This window comes from Bactrocera neohumeralis, unplaced genomic scaffold (genome assembly GCF_024586455.1).
Source record: "Bactrocera neohumeralis isolate Rockhampton unplaced genomic scaffold, APGP_CSIRO_Bneo_wtdbg2-racon-allhic-juicebox.fasta_v2 ctg2074, whole genome shotgun sequence".
NCBI lineage: Eukaryota > Metazoa > Arthropoda > Insecta > Diptera > Tephritidae > Bactrocera > Bactrocera neohumeralis.
The window spans coordinates 1-7,236 of record NW_026089962.1 but is presented as its reverse complement, the minus strand read 5'-3'; the positions used below and the strand labels follow the sequence as shown (position 1 = coordinate 7,236).

The window sequence follows — 7,236 nt, the reverse complement described above, 5'->3', positions numbered from 1 at the left end:
GGAGTTTTGCTTTGTAATGTTGTATCCACCGATATTTAAAGTGACCGTTTCTAGTTCTTTCCTGCTCGTGATAAGCACCGCTTCTGTTTTTTCTCCGGGCAGCTGCAGCTTAGTTTCCGTGAGCCAGTCCTTAATTTTTGTTGTGGTCGCATTGCAGAAGTTTTAAATTTGGGAGAGCTCTTTCGCAACTATCGTCATAGCAATGTCGTCCATATTGCCAATTATTTGCGCCAAATCTTTTCGCAGCGGTAGGCGTAGCACCCGGTCGTATAGCACATTCCAAAGTAACGGACCCATTACGGAGTCCTGCGGTACTCCACCTGTCACCACGTAGCTTTTTGGACCGGCATCGGTGTCGTACAATAGCAGTCTATCAGACAGATAACTACTTATTATCTTTAGTAGGTATCCCAGAGTGTTCTTGCTTCTAAAGCCCTAATTATATGTGGCCAGGATGTAGAATTAAAAGCATTTTTGATGTCAAGTGCGACAACTGCGTAATATTTTTTATCGCCATGTATCCACCTGATTCCCTCTATGGTTTTGGCCGCAATGTTCGTCAATTTTCCGACTGCGTTCATGGTGGATCGATGTCTTCGGAACCGAAATTGGTTTTCAGACTAGCCAGGCAGCTCTCCTTCTAGGTGACGTACCAAACGTTTACAGATCATATAAAGTGGCCGGTTTGTTTGATTTCTGGAGGAGAAGCAGGCGCTGCTTCATCCATACTCTTCCGAAAACGCCTTCATTTAGACACCTAGAAAAAATTTCAGCGAGGGCCTTCTTGTTGTGCTTAACTGCAATTTTAAGAGCCTCGTTTGGGATGCCATGATCTTTCCGCCACTTATACTAACGCATCCTCGTCGATTGACAAAACTTCGACCACTGTTGGTATTCTTCTGCTCGTACGCTGCTCTTGCGATGGGAAAAGCGTTTTCACCACCTTTTCTAGCAGTGTAGCAGAGGTTGGTGCCCCACGGATTTTCATCTACCCTCTCGGATAGTTTTTTGAAGCTTAAGGTGTCCTACTTCTTTTAATAGCCTTTTTGAACTCATTTCGTTTTATTTTAAAATATTCTCATAATCTCGTGTGTTCTGCGTACTTAAGCTTCTTCGGGAGAGGAGTCCTAATGGTATTCTGGTCTAGGATTTTGAAAACATTGATTTTTTTTGCATATTTTGAAAGTTTAGACTTCCAAAAATATGACTTTGGAAGGATTTTTCAAAATTCGACTTATTTTCGGAGATACAGCCCATTTTGTGACGTGGCGTCCGTGTTCACTAGAATTGTCTCCTAAACTTTAAACGCGTTTTTCTCGAAACTACTTTTTTTTGAGGTGGTTGACATGATATCTCAAGTTCTACTGAACCGATTCCTTTGAAATTTAAAATATATCTTCTTTATACAATGCTCTGTCGTGTCTGCCTTGGATTTCCAAACATTTTGATTTGAAGTATTTTAAAAAAAAATCGAAAAGGTCGAAAAAAATCGGATAAAAAAAAATTTTTTTTTTTAAAGGTGACACCATTTTTTTTTTTTTTTTTGTTTTGAAAATGCTAAACCCGATAACGACATCCTTACTAATGAAGAATCTTTTTGAAGTTATACTTCTTATACGAGTTCGGAAAAGGTTGCGATAGATTCAGGTTGCGCAACCTTGCTCAATATGAATCTACGCAACCTTGTCTGCGAAGATGTTCGAGCAGCAAGCGAAGCGGTGACAATCCGCGATCGTTTGTTCGTTTCTTTCGGCACAGTTCGGCTTTTCTACCAACAACGCAATGTTGCCATGCTTATGCTGTTGTTGTTTTTGTAGAACAATGTTTCAATTTTTGGTTGGTGACATATTCAATTAAAACTAAATTCTGTTGGGATTCGAACCCACGTGCTCGTCGTAACTTTTCTAGCGCTTACCACCAACACCACCATTGACACTTGTATTGCGTTGTCCTAATTATGGTTTGGTTATGCATGAAAGAAATATACAATGGATCGCCGATTGTTACCTCTTTCCTTGCTGCTGCTGCGCAGATGTATGTATGTATGCTTGTGCATTATTGAAGTTATGCTTCTTTTTCTTTCGTTTGTCTTTCATTTATGCGAATTCTCAACTACTATTTTGCGTATATTTTGGTTAAATACTCTGCGTTGGCCATAGGAAAATTAAGGCTATACTTTACAGGATCATTTCTGTAGTTAGTCTTCATTTGCATTTTTTGGAAATCGACCCGCAATGACGAAGTATATCGTTTTATCTGACAGCGTGAGGTTTAAGAAGTTCATTTCTAATTTTGTCTTGTGGCATATTAGAAATGATGTTTCTTCGAAAATCGTTCGCTTACAACGGATAAAACGAGTTCTGAGTGGTGATTTTAATGAATAAATTCCTTTTGGTTGAAATGCTCTGCGTTGGCCGTTGAAAAGTTAAGACTATACTTCTCAGGATCATTCATTCCTTTCATTTCTTCAAAGAAATTAATGACCTTTAGAAATATGCATATTTGCATTATTTCGTTGTCATTTCCATATTCGTAGCAATAGAATTTCTATGGAATAAGTAAAGTAATGGCCGCCGAGTGTCACCCCTTGCCGCTGTAGCAGCTTCGCCTACAAACATGCGTAAATATGTATGTATGTATACGGATGATCGTGAATACATATCGACGCAGATTTTTGCGAGAAGCACCAGAAAGTTGTGCAATTTATGATTTTTAGCTTTTGCCATCATCGCGAAAATACGACTTGTTGGCAAAGGCATTAATTAAAGTTTTCTAGTTTTCTTTCATACAAAATTATATGTATTTCTTGGAATATCACTAAGAAATATAACTTCATCCGCGCGTAGGGACTCCACGCACATTTTTTTTATGTTTTAGATCTCTACAAGGGTTGAAATCACGTCAACCAGGACGCATCGTTTTTTTTGATACCCCCACTACACCGGCTCGTATCTCGAGGAATTTTAATTTTTTTTTCTTGCATTTTTTTTATATTATAAAAATATAAAAAAGTTAATAGTAAAAATGTTTTTCATTTTTTTTGTATCTTAGTTTAAAAAATGCCATGCGTCTAGACCAGAATACCGCCTTAAGCAGCACAACATCTGGTAAGGCGAACGTTTTGAGCAGTCATTACCCCGCCCCATTCGATTGCCTAAGCATTAAAGTCGCCTGCTATCACATTTTGTGTAGTATTAAAGTCGTCCTGGACTAATCCGTCGAGGATCTGTTCAGTTGAGGTAGCAGCTGTAGATATTGATTCCTCCTATTTTCGCTCGCGTATATGATTTCCCCAAGAGCGGCTTGTCTTTGAAGGCGTTTTCCCCACAGGCTCATATGGCGGCTTTGCTTTCGTTGTCGGAAATCCAGGTACCAGCACTTATGTTTTTATACTGCTCACAGACTATCATGTATCTGATTGTTGATCGATCGTTGAGGCAGTTTCATTGCTTCAGTTAGCCTCCTGATCATATCTCCCAGCTCAGACATAATGTCCCCTTTTGGTTGCGCAAGTTCCTCTCAAGGCGTGCTGTCTTGCAGCTCTGGTGACCACGATCTCGCTATTTCAGGTCTTTCTACGGTGAGCCCCTGTTTCGGTGATCGCATCAGTCTTGGTGCACGTCTAAAGGGATCAGATTCGGCGCAAGAACTACTAAAGGTCGACGTACTCCTTTACGGTTCCGATCCGATTTGGGATCCTACTACCGGGGCTTTGAGCGCCGTTGCTCATCATGTAGGCTTGTACACTGCTGCTGTTGCTTTTGGTATCTTTTTTCAAATAATTCTCCATTTGTTTGTTTCTTCCAGAGCATCGTATGTAGGGGGTAGACCCTCTTAACTAATCACAACGCACGGTGAGCATATACCAATAAAAAAGGCCCATCTGTATAAACTGGAAATTAAGTCCTTCAAAGTCAGTGGTCAATCCTAAAAAATTTTAAGGCGGCACGTCAAATAAAAATAAAACGGAAGGTTTAAATAGCAACAGATCTGACATACTAAGCAATGGTTCATACCAGCGTTTGAAAAACTACGCTACTCTCGTAGCATTTCATTTTACTCTTGCTACCGCTCTCACTTTGTCGGGAGCCACAGCATAGCCTTAGCATAACAATGTAAAGTATGTGCTCTACTCTGCTCCGAGCTTTGTTAGGTAAAAAACTGTAGCTGGAACGGGAGCAAAAAATTAAATTCTGCGCTATGCTCTGGCGTAGCGGTAGCAAAAGATTGGGAGCGGTAGTACAGCAGAGCTAATGAAAATTTTCATGTGCTACAGCTCCCGCATGTGTTTGTTTTTTTTTTCTTTTTACTATTTTCTGTCATTATATTTGAATTAATTAAATAATTCAAACAAAAACATGTTATGCAAATAATTTTGGCACTTGTTGCCTTAAGTGACTTTATAAATCTAAACTCAAATATTTTAAGAAATATATTAATAAAGTGAATTAGAGAATAATTGAATAAATTATATTTTTTTTTATGTAAAATATTTACCATTTTTATATTACCGAAAACATCTTCTATTTCAAATGTATTACAATACTCAATTACTATGAATTTTCTAAATTAATTTTAACTAGATATACTTTCTATTACTATTAGGGTGTTTTTTTTATTGAACTATTAATTTTTCTTAGTCCCGTCACGAAATTTCCTTGGAAATACCCAAAAAAAATTCCCTGAAAATTTTAGCCCTAAATATTAACATTAAGAACTGGACCGAGGCATGTAAAAATTTTCCATAGAAAATACACTACAATCCTGATTTTATATCTTTAAATTCCTACAGATCAGAGGTATTTTATGGCATCGGTTTGACTTTGGAATCCTAAAGGTGTTAACCTACATAAATCAAAGATTACTAGATTTCTTTATGAAAAATATATAGACGTAATGCTTATATCAGAAATTCATTTAACAAATAAAAATAATTTCAATATACAGGGATTTAGAATCTATGTTACAAGTCATCCGGATGGGAAAGCATATGGCGGCTCGGCAGTGTTGATTAAACCACTCAGTTACAAGCTACAACAATATCACTAAAAAATCTGTCTTAAACCTTACGGCTAAATACTGTTCACTTGGTCTTAAAATTACAGATAGCGAATTTAAAAACTTTTTTTGAAACACTTCTTCTTCTTTACTGACATAGACACCGCTTACGCGATTATAGCCGAGTTAACAACAGCGCGTCAGTCGTTTCTTCTTTTCGCTACGTGGCGCCAATTGGATATTCCTAGCGAAGCCAGGTCCTGCTTCAATTGGTCCTTCCAACAGAGTGGAGGTCTTCCTCTTCCTCTGCTTCCCCCGGCGGGTACTACGTCGAATACTTTCAGAGCATTCGGACAACACGGCCTAGCCAGCGTAGCCGCTGTCTTTTAATTCCCCGAACTATGTCAATGTCGTCGTATATCTGGTACAGCTCATCGTTCCATCGAATGCGATATTCGCCGTGGTCAATGCGCAAGGGATCATAAGTCCTTCGCAGAACCATTCTCTCGAAAACTCGCAACGTCGACGCATCAGTTGTTGTCTTGTCCAAGCATCTGCACCATATAGCAGGACGGGAATAAAAAGTGACTTATAGAGTTTGGCTTTTGTTCGTCGAAAGAGGACTTTACTTCTCAATTGCCTACTCAGTCCGAAGTAGAACCTGTTGGCAAAAGTAATCCTGCGTTGGATTTCCAGGCTGACATTGTTGGTGGTGTTTACACTGGTTTTTATGTATACGAAATTATCTACAACTTCAAAGTTATGACTGTCAAAAGTGTCGTGAGAGCCAAGTCGTGAGTGCGACGACTGTTTGTTTGATGACAGGAGATATTTCGTCTTGCCCTAGTTCAATTCTCGTTTTTTGAAACACTAGGTCAAAGGTTTCTAGCAGGTGGAGATTAAAACGCGAAACACACGTACCAGGGTACTACGCTATTATGAGTAAGCTTACTGGCCCAGTGATAGAAAAAAAAATACCAGACTTGATAGATTTTGTTGTAATCAAAAATATAGATATATCGCTTATGACAGCTGATACATGTACAGACTTATCATCTGATCACTGTACTAATAAAGTTATACGAACGGTCCATGATATTTAAGCCAAAAGTTTCTCTAATATCACATAAAACTAACTGGCTAGAGTATACCACCAAAAAGAAGCAATAAACTAGTTGGTTTTGGAAAGATCTTCATAAAAGCGAGGAAGAGCACATCACTGAAAATTATACAAAGAAACTGTGTCCAAATTCTAGCAAGCAAAACACTTGAAAGCACAAAAGTCTTTCAAGCTACCAGTAGATTCCAACATGACTCTAAGACATTTGCATGGTAATTGGGGAAGTAGTGATGAGGATAATGCAATTGCTTTCTAAATCACCTAGGAAAGGTGTTTCAACCCAATTGCCCAAAGGACAAGTTTAAGTTGTCAACCTTGCCCAATACCGCTAACGAGTCGCTTGTGTCTATTAGGACTTCTACTTCTGAAGCTACTAGAATAATCATCATCATCATCATCATATACATTATTTCTGTAAGGTCTTTTTGTGGTAGTTCCTATTTTTCTGCTCTCATTTGAAACCAATATTAATAAGTAAGGTATCGTTTTAAAGGGGGCGGTTAGCTCTACATGCAAAACCATGTTTTAATTAGCGGGATGCTTTTGTTTAATCATAATAGGTTGTCAAAAAAGTCTTGCGGTATTTTTATTGATTTTTTTTTTATTGAAATTGAGATGAATTTTTGATGACTCATGCCCAGCTCTTGACCGATGCTACGGCTGCTACTATGCCGGTCTCTTTCGACCAATGCAGCGATTTTATTGCCATTTTCGACGACAGGCTTTCCGGAGCGTGACGCATCTTCGACCACCTCTACACCAGAACAAGAACGTTGAAACCATCGTTGTGCGGTGGAAATGGAAACTGTATCGGGTCCATAAACTGCACAAATTTTATTGGCGGCTTGAGATGCACTTTTGCCTTTATCGTAGTAGTACTGTAAAATATGCCGTATTTTCTCTTTATTTTGCTCCATGTTTGCGGCGCTATAACTCTAACGACTTAAAAGAAACGACAATCAATCAAACACGTGTTAGCGCGTGAAATGAGCTTTCCAAAAAGGTATAGCATGACCCGATGCGACGAATAAAACTAGAACTACGCACTATCAGCGCCAACTAGCCAAAAACCGCAAGACTTTTTTGACAACTTATATTTTATAAAAATTAATTATTAA

At 38.5% G+C, this 7,236-nt stretch overlaps 1 pseudogene; it reads left to right on the top strand.

Annotated features, from left to right (window-relative positions):
- The first annotated feature begins 2,166 nt into the window (after positions 1-2,166).
- Positions 2,167-2,369, top strand: LOC126766677 (small nucleolar RNA U3; annotated as a pseudogene).
- The last annotated feature ends 4,867 nt before the right edge of the window (positions 2,370-7,236 follow it).